Here is a 15,691-nt window from a genome sequence, read left to right as displayed (position 1 = left end):
GTAAGCACTTCTCTTAATGTTCATACCCATATATTAATGCTACTCTCACTTCTCTTTTCAGATGGCAGTGATCTTGGGATGACTCAGAAAGAACCATGGTGCTGAGAAGTGACAGAGGAGTGCTCAGCACTGCAATATCTCTATCACACCTCCCAAGGCCCAGGGTACAGTGCAAAAGAGGTGATGGAAAGAATGTTAGAGCCAAAGGAAAGGTAGAACTCCTTACAATGTGCTTACTCTAGCCCAGGCTGACCTAGAATTAACTTTGTAATCTCAAGTGACCTTAAATTCACGCCGGCAACATTCATTTTTTAATACATTGAACCACTCTTGTATTTAGCTAATCAACTTTATTTAGCACTGTACATTGCTGAATTCAGTTTACTATTTTATAAAATTAAACTGTAGCCAGGCGTGCTGGTGCACTTTTGATCTCAGCAATCGGGAGGCAGAGGTAGGAGGATCGGTGTAAATTCAAGGCCACCCAGAAATTACATAATGACATCCAGCTCAGCCTTGGCTAGAGTGAGACCCTACCTACTATGTAATCTCAGGGTGGTCTTGAATTCAGGGTGATCCTACCTCTGCCTTCCAAGTGCTGGGATTAAAGGTGTGTGCCACAACACCTGGCATTTTCTCTTTTTTATTTATTTTTAGTTAGGAAAGGAGAGATAAATGGAGAGAGGGAATAGGTGTACCAGGGCCTCTAGCCACTGCAAATGAACTCCATCCATATGCAAACGCCACCTTGTATAAGGATCTCTGCGAGTTCAAGGATACCTTGAGACTGTATCGTGAATTCAGCTTGAGCTAGAGTGAGACCCTACCTAGAAGGAAAAAAAAAAAAAAAAAAAGGAGAGGTTAACACTACCCTTGACAGGGATGGAAGAGGACCTTGGGCCTTAAAACAGGCATACAGCTAAGGCATTGCCACATACTTTTTTTTTTTTCAAGGTAGTCTCTCACTCTAGCTCAGGCTGCCCTGGAATTCACCACTCTGTAGTCTCAGGCTCTTTTCATTTTTATCCAGCCCTAATATTTAAACAAAAAATAATGAGACAGAGGAGTACTCAGTACTGAAATATCTCTATCACACCTTCCAAAGCTCAGGGTGCATTGTGAAAGAGGTGGCAAAAAGAATTTAAGAGCCAAAGGAAGGGTAGGACTCCTTACAATGCACTCTTCTGGATAAAAACAATAGCCTGGATATCCATGACCTCACAGTACCTGACATTAACTACGTAAGAACATCATAATAAGAGGAAAAAATGACGACATCAAAATAAAAGAAAATGATTAAGAGGGGGGAAGGTGTATATGATGGAGAGTAGAGTTGCAAAGGGGAAAGTGGAGGGAAGGAATTACCATGGCTTATTGTCTATAATTATGGAAGTTGTCAATAATAATAATAATAAAAGAATGGCCAAGCATGGTGGTGCATGCCTTTAATCCCAGCACTTGGGAAGCTGAAATAGGAGGATTGCAGAGAGCTCAAGACCACCCTGAGACTATATAGTGAGTTCCAGGGCAGCTTGAGCTAGAGTGAGACTCTACCTTGAAAAAACAAAAAAAAAATGAATGAATGAATGAATGAATGTGCTGGAGAAATGGCTTAGCAGTTAAATCACTTGACTGCAAAGCCAACTGATTCCCAATACCCACGTAAACCAGATACACAGATGCATCTAGAGTTTGTTTGCAGTGGTTAGAGGCCCTGGGATGCCCTTTCTTTCTCTCTCTCTCTCTACCTCTTTTTCCTTTCTCTCTCCCTCTCTCAAAAAATTTTTTTAAAAGAATGAAAAACAAAATTGTCACCTTAAAATCCTCTTACCAAGACAGGTGTGGTGGCACATGCCTTTAACCCAGCACTCAGGAGGCAGAGGTATGAGGATCGCTGAGTTCTAGTCCACCCTGAGAATAAAGTGAATTCCAGGTCAGCCTGTGCTAGAATGAGATCCTACCTCAAAACACTCCCAACCAAAAAAATAAAAATAAAAAAACTCTTACCTATGAGAATTACAGAAACAAGTGACTTAGTATTTTAGATATTTTTGAAAAAAAATCTATTTTAAAAATATTATAATCCAGGCCCAGAAAGCCAAGTATTGCATGTTCTCTTTCATATGTGGATCCTAGCTACAGATGACTGGATTTCTGTGTGAGTAGAAAGAAAACTCAGTAGCAAAGGCCGGTAAACTAGAAAAGAAATATAAAGAGAAGAGAAAGGAAGAAAGGGGGTACTTAATAGGATGGTATTGTATAGATATAAGAAGAAGAATAGATTAATGGGGGGGTAAAGGCCCAAAGTGAAGTCAGGGGAAAGAGACTGAGTAAAGGAAAGGTGGAAGGAGAGCTAATTAAAATCTAAGAGGATATAAATAAATCATATGGAATTCTACTTTTCTGGACAATGGAGCACCCAGGAGCCATACATTGTTGCTAGAAGATTTTCAGTGCCAGGGATGGGATACCTTCCAGTGAGGTGTTGGCCAGGGAGGGAGGTCCCTGATGCCCCCAAAACATTATAGGCCATTCCTGAGGCACTTGGCTTCCCACCGGAATAGATGATAAGACCCTATTGCTGAAGACTCCACATACTTGGGCTGCAAGGCCACTGAGAAATCCTGCTGGAACTGAGCTGATAACCTCCTCCATGTAGATCAGCTGACAGAAAGCTGGAAGAAGCCATTCTGCATGCAGTTCAATGGAAGAGAGAGAAATCACCAGTGAAGATACTCAACTGTGGATACTGCAAGCCTTATATGTGGCCAGCCAAATGAGCCAATGGGTGCAATAGTGGCATGTCTGTCATGGTGAAAACCAACTGCCCACTAATTGGACCAGAGATCCACTCCATGGGAGGGAATACATCCCTGATACTGCAAACTTAAAACAGGGGTAGTCATGAGCCCTAGGGGTGTAATGTCTGCTGCTGTCTGGATAAATGTATATACCATGTTTATCAAACTGCTCAGTAAGCACTTCTCTTAATGTTCATACCTATATATTAATGCTACTCTCACTTTTGGTAAAGAATCTTCTCTTTGATGGCAGTGACCTTGGGATGTCTCAGAAGATGTCATGGTGCTGGAAAGAAGTGACAGAAGTACTCAGTACTGCAATATCTCTTTCACACCCTCCAAGGCTCAGGGTCTAATGTGGAAGAGGTGGCAGAAAGGATGTAAGAGCCAAAGGAAGGGTAAGACACCTTAAAATGTGCTCCCCCCAGACACAAAATGGCCTGGATATCCATGACCTCACAGTGCCTGACACTACCTACACAAGACCATAAGAGGAAAAGATCATGACATCAAAATAAGACTGATTGAGAGGGGGAGGGGATATGATGGAGAATGGAGTTTCAAAGAGGACCATGGGGGGGACGGAGGGTATTACCATAGATATTTTTTATAATCATGAAAGTTGTTAATAAAAATTTGGAAAAAGGGGCTGGAGAGATGGCTTAGCAGTTAAGAGCTTGCCTGTGAAGCCTAAGGACCCTGGTTTGAGGCTCAATTCCCGGGACCCACGTTAGCCAGATGCACAAATGGGTGCACGCACCTGGAGGTCGTTTGCAGTGGCTGAAGCCCTGGCACACCCATTCTCTCTCTCTCTCACACCCTCCTTCTCTCTGTTGCTCTCAAATAAATAAATAAAAATAAACAAAGAAAAAAATTTTTTTTTTAATTTGGAAAAAGATTTATGCAAGTTAAAAAAAATGTATGTTATGTGACGGGCGTGGTGGCACACACCTTTAATCCCAGCACTAAGGAGGCAGAGGTAGAATTATCACATTGAGTTCAAGGGCACCCTGAGACTACATAGTGAATTCCAGGTCAGCCTGAATTAGAGTGAGACCCTACCTCGAAAAACCAAGACATTTGAAAAAATATATTATGTATTAAAAACAAAGTGCCAGGCGTGGTGGCACACGCCTTTAATCCCACACTTCAGAGGCAGAGGCAGGAGGATGGCCGTGAGTCTGAGGCTACCCTGAGACTCCATAATGAATCCCAGGTCGGCCTGGGCTAGAGTGACACCCTACCTCGAAAAACAAAAAAAAAAAGAAAAAGAAAAGTGGCCTTTCATCCAAGCTATCCACTCATTTGGCATAGCCTTAAATTTTTTTATTATTTATTTATTTTAGGAGGAGAGAAACAGCGGGGGAAGGAAATTATCATGACTTATTATTTATAATTATGGAAGTTGTCAATAATAATAAAAAATAATAATGAAAGGGCTGGAGAAATGGCTTAGTGGTTAAGGTGTTTGCCTGTGAAGCCAAAGGATCTTGGTTTTATTTTCCAGGACCCACATAAGCCAGATGCACAAGGGGCACATCCATCTGGACTTCGTTTACAGTGGCTCGAGGACCTAGCATACCCATTCTCTCTGTCTGCCTCTCTTCTCTCTCTCTCTCCCTCTCTCTGCTTGTAAATTATAAATAAAATTGGAACAAAATAATCTTAAAAAGAAAAAAGTAAGAGAGAGGAAGGATGGGAGTACCTCAACCCCCTGCCACTGCAAAGATAAGTCCAGGCACATGAGCCACTTTGTATCTCTAACTTACATGGGTACTGGGGAATTGAACCCAGGCCTGCAGGCTTTGCAAGCAGTGCCTTAAACCACTGAGACAACTCTCCAGCCCCAACCTTGAAATTTTTGAGGTCATTAGATAGCCTAATAATAATCCTTGTAAGAATCTAGGAGGTTTTATATACCTATTTTACATGTAACACAATTAAAACTAAGAAAGCCAGATGTGGTAGCACATGCTTTTAGTCCCAGTGCTCAGGAGGCTAAGGTAGGAGGATAGCTATGAGTTGAGAGGGTAGCCTGGAACTAGAGTGAGACCTTACCTCAAACAAACTTAATACTGCTGAACGTGGTGGTGCATGCCTTTAATCCAAGCACTCGGGAGGCAGAGGTAGGAGGATCGCTAGGAGTTCAAGTCCACCCTGAGGACTACATAGTGAATTCCAGGTCAGCCTGGGCTACAGTGAGACCCTACCTCAAAAAAAAAAAAAAAAAACCTTATTACAGTTAAGAACATGTTTTGAAGGGCTGGGAAGATGGCTTAGCAGTTAAGGTGTTTGCCTACAAAGCCAAAGGACCTCGGTTCGATTCCCCAGAACCCATGTAAGCCAGATACACAAGAAGGCGCATGCGTCTGGAGTCACTTGCAGTCGCTGCAGGCCCTGGCACACCCATTCTTTCTCTCCCTGAAATAAATGAATAAAAATAAGCTTAAAAAAAAAGAACATGTTTGAGCATATATTCAAGTCATGATCCCTAGTCAGCTACTTATCTGTTTCATTATCTCTAAACTGACCCCAATCTGAGCTGAAGAGATGGCTCAGCAGTTAAGGCACTTGCCTGCAAAGCTTAATGGCCCAGGTTCAATTGCCCAGTACCCACAAAGTGGCACATGCATCTGGACTTCATTTACAGTGGCTGAAGGCCTTCTCTGTCTCTCTTGTTTTTGTACTTGCAAATAAGCAAAAATACTTCTTATAACAGTGCTTGTTTCATAGTGTGTGCTCAACGTAAGTTAGAATGAGACCCTACCTCAGAAAATCCCCCCAAAATAAATAAAAAATAAAAACATTTAATGGAAGAAAATACTTACAACTCATTCCTGTCTTTATTATAAATTACTCCATTTGATTCCCCAGTACCCATTAAAGCCAGATGCAAGGTGGGCATGGTGGCATATACCTTTAATCCCAGCACTTGGGAGGCAGAGGTAGGAAGATCACCATGAGTTCAATGCCACCTTGAGACTACACAGTGAAGTCCAGGTCAGTCTGGGCTAGAGTTAAGAGCCTACCTCAAAAACAAACAAACAGAAAAATTAAAGCCAGATGCACAAGTGGCAGATGAATCTGGAGTTTGTTTGTAGTGGCTAGAGACCCTGGCATGCCCATTTTCTCTCTTTTCTCTGTCTCACTCTACTTGCAAATAAATAATATAAAAATAAATAGATTTGTCAGGCATGGTGACACACAGCTTTAATCTCAGCACTTGGGAGACTGAGGTAGGAGGATTTCTGTGAGTTCAAGGCCACCCTGAGACTACAGAGTGAATTCCAGGTCAGCCTGGACTACAGCAAGACCCTACCTCAAAAAACTAAAATAGGGCTGTAGGGATGGCTTAGCGGTTAAGGTGTTTGTCTGCAAAGCCAAAGAATCTAGGTTCTATTCCCCAGCACCCACATCAGCCAGATGCACAAGGTGGCACATGCCTCTGGAGTTTGCTTGCAGTGGCTAGAAGTCCTGGCGCACCCGTTCTCTCTCCCCCTGTCAAATAAATAAAAATAAATAAAATATTTTTAAAAACATGCACAAAAAAGAACACTAAAAATAAATAAATAATTTAGCTGGGTATAACAGCACACTCCTGTAGTTGGAAAGCTTAGGTGAAAGGAGCATTTGAGCCAAGAAAGTCAAGACTATCTTGGTGACTAGGATATAAAGTCTTTGCCTAGTGTGAGGTTCTGAGCTCAATCTTCAATAACACACACACATACACACACAACAAAATACTACTACTAATAAATAAGGAAAAAACACTTGTACCACAACAAAGCATTCCAACAGCACTTTCCTGACAAGTTCTACAATAAGCTACAGAAGTTACACTATACTTCTTTCCCAGCAGCTTTTATGAGCTGCCAAGTCTATTTGACCAGTTCTTGTACTTTACAAAGTAATTTCATATCTCCCCTTACAACTGCCTCCTAAAGTTGAGACATACAGACTTTCATTCCCATTTTAAAGATGTGAGAACAGCTGGGCGTGGTGGCGCACGCCTTTAATCCCAGCTCTGGGAGGCAGAGGTGGGAGGATTAAGGCCACCCTGAGACTCCATAGTGAATGCCAGGTCAGCCTGGGCTAGAGTGAGACCCTACCTCGAAAAACCAAAAAAAGTAAAAAAATAAAAAATAAATAAAGATATGAGAACAAAAGTGACAAAGAATCTACACCTATGCTTAAACTGCCACTCCAGCCCCTTAGGCTAGGGCAAAGTGAACGTTGTAACTAAAAGGAGGCAACAGTATGATTGCCAAAACTGCAGCTTCTGTCAAAATATTTGCACATTGCAGCCCCTGGAAGATAAGCTAATTGAATTGTTAAGATAGTAAGGTGGAAAAGGAGATGTGGTCACCCATTTTCAGACAGATCAGAAACTTTCTGTTGTGCACCATTCACAATACACTGGACCCTTGTCATGTTCCAATTACGTGGCTGGTCTGTACAACCTGGCTAAGGACTTCTCCCACAGTTCATTACTTCTACGGTAAGTTTAATTACAGCACATGTACAAGGGAATTGATTCTATTCATGACCCCTAAACAAACCCAAAGATATAGAAGGATTTTTTAAATTTTTTTGTTTATTTTTACTTGAGAGCAACAGACAGAAAGAGGGAGGGAGGGAGAGAGAGAATGGGAGCGCCAGGGCCTCTACCCACTGCAAACAAACTCCAGACGCATGCGCCCCCTTGTGCATCTGGCTAACATGCGTCCTGGGGAATCGAGCCTCAAACCGGGGTCCTTAGGTTTCACAGGCAAGCGCTTAACCGCTAAGCCATCTCTCCAGCCTGACACAGAAGGATTTTAAAAGTCAAGCTAATTATTCTTCCCTTTAAAAAAGAACCCTTATATATTATATACAGACAGGATAGATATACATACATACACACACACATATAGCGGGCTCACACTAGAATATCTCTCTCTCTCTCTCTCTCTCTATATATATATATATACATATGTGTGTGTGTGTGTGTGTGTGTGTGTGTATATATATCCCCATATATATGTATATATGGAGAGCCTTCCATTTCCTATGGTTAAAGAAAATGGTTCACCTTTGTCCTCCCAAGCTTTTAATGTTCAGCTCTGTTTAACTTCCAGCAACCAGCTATCACTTATGACAAGCCCAGTAGTTAATCCATAAGATGCTGTTGCTTTCCAGCGCCGTAAGTATATATATAAGTACAGGACTTAACCAACTCAAAAGATGAGGATGTCAGCGTGGTGGGCCAAGGCACTCAAGACTATAATTCACTGCAGCCATTACCTACTAAGCATTTACTATACGACTTCCATACCCCATTTTATACACATCTTAATTTGAGCCTCACAAGGCCATCAGGCATTGTATCTACTACTGGGACTGGAGCACAAAAGATAGGGAAATATCCCCCCCAAGTTCACATAGCAACAAATGATCGATGAGGTGCTTGAATTAGGGCCTTAACCTTCAATACTACTACACTAAGACTGTCTAGTCTTCGATTGTAATTCCAATATGACCATCAAACTGACCGCATGACCTTGGGCCAGTCATTTCATACCCCTAGGCCTCAGTTTCCTGCACTTTAAGTGAGAGTGCTAAGTGAACTTTCGATTGTTTTCTGGCTTTTAAGGTCCGATGAATCTCCGACTGGATTACTCCCCACCACCGAGTAGGTAGGTGCTGTAATCGTTAAAACTGAAGTTTCCCCAACTACGCTTTCTAGTACCTTCTCCTTAGTCGCCAAGGAGCTATGGTCAAGCTTCCACTTTAAAGCCTGACTTTTGGATCCAGAACCCGCAACGCTAACCCTGCGTATTCTCTTGAGCAGTAACTCGCCTCTCACTACACTACGAGTACCAAGTAGGCCCGATTCGAACTCCAGACCTTCACCGGAGCACTCAGCCCACCTCGAAAGTGGCCCAGGCAGCCAGTAAGAGGCCTCAGAAAGCCCTAGAAGCAAAGCGATAGGGACAAGTTAGCTGGCTCAGAGGTCAGGGGAGGCCCTAGGACACCTGCCACGCCTCCCGAACCCTGCCGGCGCGGCCTGAGCCCGGCTACGGGCGGCTCTCCGCGCGTCCCTGGGGCTGGGCCCTCGAAAGCCAGCCCGACCCTTCGGCTACCAGCCACGCCCGACCCCTCTGCCGCCGCGCCACGCTCCCCGGCCCCCGAGGTCCTCACAGGCCCGCGCACCCGCGCAGGCCTCCCGTCTCACCTGGAGCCTCCAAGGGAACGCCGGCGGCGCCCACACCTTCTCCCACCCGCACAACTCGGCCCCGCGCTGCAGTGAAGACCGTGGCGGGGGCTGCCCGACCGTCACGTGCTGCAGAACCGAGAGACCTCGGCCACAGCTACCGCTATCACACGAGCGAGCCCTCAGCACGAAGCCCAGCCCTGTGTCCGCCTCTAGCTGCTGAGTAGCTACGTCGGGTGGTAAGCCCCGCCTCCCAACGGAAGCTTCGACAATTGATAGGTCGACGCGGCCATCGCTCCACGCGCCTTCCCATACGCCCCCTAGGGCTATTCTTCGTGGAGCGTACGGATTGGTCGAGAGTGAGGCAGGAAGTGGCTGTTGGTTGGGCAGGAGGCGAGAAGGCGGGTCGCACTTGAGCGGGCTCGCGAGTCCCCTTGGCAGGGCAGGCTTGGCGGTCGTCTTGCGTCGGGTTGCCCTGGTTCCTTAGTGGGTGTGCCGCTTGGCCTTTCGAACAAATCCTCGTCCCACCCCTCGGGTTCTAAATTCAGTACCTGCATCCGCGGCCGTTTGCATCCCGAGCTGGTGGCAGCTATCAGCAGGAGTGGGAGGTCTGGTCGGATCTAGAAGGACCCTTTGCCTGCGCGGCCCCGACGGCTGGCTCGCCCGCCCGCGGGGTGGACGGGCTGGTCTGTGCTTTGTAAGCAGGCGCTGGCGTTCCTGCAGAGTCACTGCCCAGGCCTCTGAGGCCTCCACTTTTCCTAATGAGGAACGGTCTAGAGTAGTATAATCCGAGATTATTTCAACTTCACATTTCTGCAGCTTCCTGAATTAAGACTAGACATACCCTGACGACAGAATTAAAGAAAGGGATGTGCAAGTTGGTTTCAAATAGTCTAATCGCTTTTGTAGTGTTAGCACATTTTCCATTTCCACTATGCTGAAGATTTCATAAAATGGAAATAGCGGGGGATTTTAATAGATGTTTAGGCGACCTGATCATTTTTGCTTGGTGACTGACAGTTTGACTTCTTGGGGAGAACGAACCAGCATGTGTATCACTTACATAGTAAAGTAAAGCGCTTCTATTGCTTCCTGCTACATACAAAGGGAAGAAAACAATCAGTATGATGCTGAACTTTACCTTATTTACTTTTGGAAGTGTGGCTCCCAGCTACTCTGTAGGCTAAGGCAGCAGGATTCCTTAAACTACATTTTAAACTGATTGTGTGGAACATGCAGCTTTCGGTTTTTTTGTTTATTTTAATTGGTGCCGAAGGTGGTAGCACAGACCTTTAATCCCAGCACTCAGGAGGCACAGGTAGGAGGATATCTGTGAATTCGAGGTCTGCCTGACACTAAATAGTGAATTCCAGGTCAGCCTTCAATTCTTGGGTTTAAGAAAGCAAAAGAGGGCTGGAGAGATGGCTGAGCGGTTAAGGTTCTTGCCTGTGTAAGGCTAAGGACTCAGGTTCAATTCTCCAGGTCCTACATAAACCACAAATACATAGTGGCACATGTGTTGAGTTCATTTGCAATGGCTAGGGGCCCTGGTGCATCCCTTCTCACTCACTCTCCTTCCCTGTGTCTCTAATAAATGAAAATAAACTTTTTGTTAAGAGAGGGCTGGAGGGATGGCTTAGCAGTTAAGGCATCTGTCTGCAAAGCTAAAGGGCTCAGGTTTTATTCCCCAGGACCCATGTAAACCAGATAGACGAACAAGTGGGTGCACGCATCTGGAGTTCATTTGCTCTTGCTGGAGCCCTGGCACGCCCATTTTCCCTCTCTTTTTTTCCCCCTCTTTCTCTCTGCCAAATAAATAAATAATACATTTTTAAAAATAAAAAAGAAGAAAGCCTGGCGTGGTGACACACGCCTTTAATCCCAGCATTCAGCAGGCAGAGGTAGGAGGATCACCGTGAGTTGGAGGCCACCCTGAGACTACATAGTGAATTCCAGGTCAGCCTGGGCCAGAGTGACACCCTACCTTGCAAAACGAAAAAAGAAAAAGAAAGGAAACAAGAAAGCAAGCAAGAAAAAGAAGGCTGGAGACATGGCTATGGGCACTTGTTAGCCTTAAGTAGGTACTGAGGTTCCGTTCTCCAGTACATACTTAAAGCCAGATGAACAAAGAGGTGTGTGCCTAATCGTTTGCAATGGCAATAGGTAGGGAGAGAACTTGTGTTAGGATCCTCATTCATAGGGAGGGAGGGGAGGAATTCAAGGTAAGTTCTCATTCTAGCCCAGGCTGACCTGAAATTCACTATGTAATTTCAGGTTGGCCTTAAACTCACAGCAATCCTCCTAACTCTGCCTCCTGAGTGCTGTGATTAAAAGTGTGCACCACATACATGGCCAGTTTGGGGCTTTTATGATATAAAACTGCTATGTAAGGCTGGAGAGATGGCTTAGTACTTAAGGTGCTTGCCTGCAAAGCCAAAGGACCCAGATTCAATTCCCCAGAGGCCACATAAGCCAGATGCACAAGGTGGTGCATGTGTCTGGAGTTTGTCTTCTGTGGCTGTAAGCCTTGGCATATCCATTCTCTATCTGCTTCTTTCTCTTCCCTGTCTAATGAAATAAATTAAATCAAAAATTCCAAACATACTCTTTCAAAAATAGCTTTAAAAATGCTATAAAGGGCTGGAGAGATGGCTTAGTGGTTAAGTATTTGCCTGTGAAGCCTAAGGACCCTGGTTCGAGGCTTGATTCCCCAGTACCCACATAAGCCAGATGCACAAGGGAGTGCATGCATCTGGAGTTCGTTTTCAGTGGCTGGAGGCCGTGGCACACCCATTCACCCATTCTTGCTCTCTCTCTGTCCGTCTGTTGCTCTCAAATAAATAAAAATAAACAAATAAAAAATAAAGATAGGGTCTCATGTAAAGCTTTCCTGCTTTATTAAAAAAAAAAAAACTGTTATAAGGCTGAAGAGATGGCTTAGTGGTTAAGGTGTTTGTCCACAAAGCCAAAGGATCCTGGTTCGACTCTCCAGGACCATGTAAGCCAGATGCACAAGGGGACACATGCAACTGGAGTTTCTTTGCAGAGGCTGGAGACCCTGGCATGCACATTATCTCTTCTCTCTCTCTCCCCCTCTTTCTCTCTTTCAAATAAGTAAATAAAATAAAACAAAACAAAAGATTATAGGCCATTCCTGAGGCCCTTGGTTTCCCGCCAGGAATAGATGGTAAGACCCTATTGCTGAAGACTCCACATACTTGGGCTGCAAGGCCACTGAGAAATCCTGCTGGAACTGGGCTGATAACCTCCTCCATGTAGATCAGCTGACAGAAAGCTAGAAGAAGCCATTCTGCATGCAGTTCAATGGAAGAGAGAGAAATCACCAGTGAAGATACTCAACTGTGGATACTGCAAGCCTTATATTTGGCCAGCCAAATGAGCCAATGGGTGCAATAGTGGCATGTCTGTCATGGTGAAAACCAACTGCCCACTAATTGGACCAGAGATCCACTCCATGGGAGGGAATACATCCCTGATACTGCAAACTTAAAACAGGGGTAGTCATGAGCCCTAGGGGTGTAATGTCTGCTGCTGTCTGGATAAATGTATATACCATGTTTATCAAACTGCTCAGTAAGCACTTCTCTTAATGTTCATAACTATATATTAATGCTACTCTCACTTTTGGTAAAGAATCTTCTCTTTGATGGCAGTGACCTTGGGATGACTCAGAAGGTGTCATGGTGCTGGAAAGAAGTGACAGAAGTACTCAGTACTGCAATATCTCTTTCACACCTTCCAATGCTCAGGGCCCATTGTGGAAGAGGTGGCAGAAAGAATGTAAGAGCCTAAGGAAGGGTAGGACTCCTTACAACATGCTCCCCCCAGACACAAAATGGCCTGGATATCCATGACCTCACAGTGCCTGACACTACCTACACAAGACCATCATAAGAGGAGGAAAAGATCATGATATCAAAATAAAAGAGAGGCTGATTGAGATGGGGAGGGGATCTGATGGAGAAAAGAATTTCAAAGGGGAAACTGGGGGGAGGGAGGGTATTACCATGGAATACTTTTTATAATCATGGAAGATGTTAATAAAAATTGAGAAAAAAAGAGACTGAGAGGAGGAGGAGATATGATGGAGAATGGAGTTTCAAAGGGGAAATGGGGGGAGGGAGGGCATTACCATGGGATATTTTTTATAATCATGGACGTTGTTAATAAAAAAAATTGTTTTGAAGAAAAAAAATTTTTAAAGAACTACTATGAATGTTTGTAACTCTTTGTACAGATTTTTTTTTTTTTTCAAAGTAGGTTCTTGCACTAGCCTAGGCTGACCTGTAATTCACTCTGTTATCTCAAGGTGGCCTCAAACTCACACTGATCCTTATACCTGAGTGCTGGGATAAAAAAGGTATATGCCACCACGCCGAGCTAGACATGTTTTAATTTTCTCAAAATAACCCCAATATCTTTCTTTCTCTGTGATTAGTATGTAAATTAGTAAACACACACCTGTCACTTCCTGAAAAAAAAGTACAATTTTTTTTTAATTTTATTTATTTATTTATTTGAGAGTGACAGACACAGAGAGAAAGACAGATAGAGGGAGAGAGAGAGAATGGGCGCGCCAGGGCTTCCAGCCTCTGCAAACGAACTCCAGACGCGTGCGCCCCCTTGTGCATCTGGCTAACGTGGGACCTGGAGAACCGAGCCTTGAACCGGGGTCCTTAGGCTTCACAGGCAAGCGCTTAACCGCTAAGCCATCTCTCCAGCCCCAATTTTTTTTTTTAATCTCACACATTTAAAAATTTATATTCTAGGCTGGAGAGATGGCTTAGTGGTTAAGCGCTTGCCTGTGAAGCCTGAAGACCCTGGTTCAAGGCTCGATTCCCCAGGACCCATGTTAGCCAGATGCACAAGGGTGCCTACACATCTGGAGTTCGTTTGCAGTGACTGGAAGCCCTGGCACGTCCATTCTCTCTGTCTCTCTATCTGCCTCTTTCTCTGTCCTTCTCGAATAAATAAATAAAAATAACAAAAAAAATTTTTTTTAATTTATATTCTGGGGCTGGAGAAATAGCTCAATTGTTTAAGGCACTTGTTTGCAAAACCTGATGGACTGGGTTCCATTCACCAGAACCAACGTAAAGCCAGATCACAAAGTGGTATGTGTGTCTAAAGTACCTTTGCAGCCACACTAGACCCTTTTGCACCCATTCTTACTCATTCTTTCTCTTATGTTCTTGTTATTTGATTTTTTCAGATAGGGTTTCCGCTGCAGCCCAGGCTAAACTAGAATTCACTATGTACTCTCAGGGTGGCCTGGAACTACAGCGATCCTCCCACCTCTGCCTCCCAAGTGTTGGGATTAAAGGCATATGCCACCACACCTGGCTTATTTTTTTGTTGTGTTTTAATTTTATTTATTTATTTTCAAGGTAGGGTCTCACTTTAGCTCAGGCTTACCTGGAATTCACTATGGAGTCTCAGGGTGGCCATGAACTCACGATGATTCTCCTACCTCTGCTTCCGGAGTGCTGGGATTAAAGGCATGCACCACCATGCCTGGTTAAATAAAATATTTTTTAAATGTGTATTCTGGGGCTGGAGAGATGTCTTAATGGTTAAGGTGTTTACCTGTGAAGCCTAAGGTTCTATTCCCCAATACCCACATAAACCAAATGGCCAAGGTGGTGCATGTATCTGGAGTTCATCTGCAGTGACTAGAGGCCCTGGAAGGCACATTCTTTCTTTCTCTCTATCAGATAAATATTTTTCTTAAACTTTATTTTTTTTTTTTAATTTAAGAGACAGAGAAAGAGGCAGAGAGAGGGAGAAAGAGAATAGGCCCGCCAGGGCCTCTAACCACTGCAAACTATCTCCAGATGCATGTGCCCCCTTGTGCATGTGGTTTATGTGGGACCTGGTGAACGAACCGAGGTCCCTTGGCTTTGCAGGCAAATGCCTTAACTGCTAAGCCATCTCTCCAGCCCTCAGATAAATATTTTTAAAATTATTTTTATTTATTTAGAGCCGGGCATGGTAGCACACACCGTTAATCCCAAGTGCTGGGATTAAAGGCGTGCACCACTACGTCTGGCTAGAATAAAATAAATAATACATTTTTTAAAAACTTGTTGAGACTTCTGGTTAAGATGATGGCGTAGGTACCATGCCAAAGCAGCCTAGGGGGAAAAAAAGACCAAAAAAACTCAGCAAAATACACACTTTTACTAAAAAGTGAGGTTTATAGGAAATTGAAGCAGCAGCAGAGAAGTAGAAGAGAGCCAGAGCATCCAGAACCCTCACAGGCCAGCAAAAGCGGCTCTGTCAGCTCTGCCAACCGCGGCAGCGGCGGCGGCACACCAGAAAGCCCCCAAGATCGGCTCCAGCCGCAGGAAAAGCCAAGTGCGGGCGCTTCCCCTCGCACCGGTGCTCTCCGCAACTCAGGACACATGAAGGGAGAGCGGCAGTGAGCAACGGAGGAGCAGAACACAAGGTAGAAGAACACGGGGAACAGCGAGAGATCCAGAGCAGCTGAGGCTCCCTCCCCTCCCCCACCAACTGAGCCCAGCTCCAGCGAACAGAGCAGCAGTCCCGGGACCTGGCCATGCCAACTTGGGCCGACAGAGGGACACAAGCAGGAGCAGAGTCCTGCAGCAACATCAGTGGCACTGGCACCAGTAACAGCGGCCCCAACAGCAGCAGATCCAGCAGCAGCAGATTC

At 44.6% G+C, this 15,691-nt stretch overlaps 1 protein-coding gene and 1 pseudogene across 1 annotated transcript in view; one reads left to right on the top strand and one right to left on the bottom strand.

The window, feature by feature from the left end:
- Canx (calnexin) overlaps positions 1-9,208 on the bottom strand; it is a 44,367-nt gene extending 35,159 nt beyond the window's left edge. The window contains exon 1 of the mRNA XM_045151999.1: positions 9,016-9,208. The gene's annotated coding sequence lies outside the window, so the exon portion shown is untranslated. The remainder of the gene's footprint in view (positions 1-9,015) is intronic.
- Positions 842-950, top strand: LOC123461987 (annotated as a pseudogene).
- Positions 9,209-15,691: the final 6,483 nt, after the last annotated feature.

This window comes from Jaculus jaculus, chromosome 6 (genome assembly GCF_020740685.1).
Source record: "Jaculus jaculus isolate mJacJac1 chromosome 6, mJacJac1.mat.Y.cur, whole genome shotgun sequence".
In the NCBI taxonomy this organism is placed as follows: domain Eukaryota; kingdom Metazoa; phylum Chordata; class Mammalia; order Rodentia; family Dipodidae; genus Jaculus; species Jaculus jaculus.
Note: the sequence above shows the minus strand (reverse complement) of the source record. Positions and strands in the feature narration are given on the sequence as shown.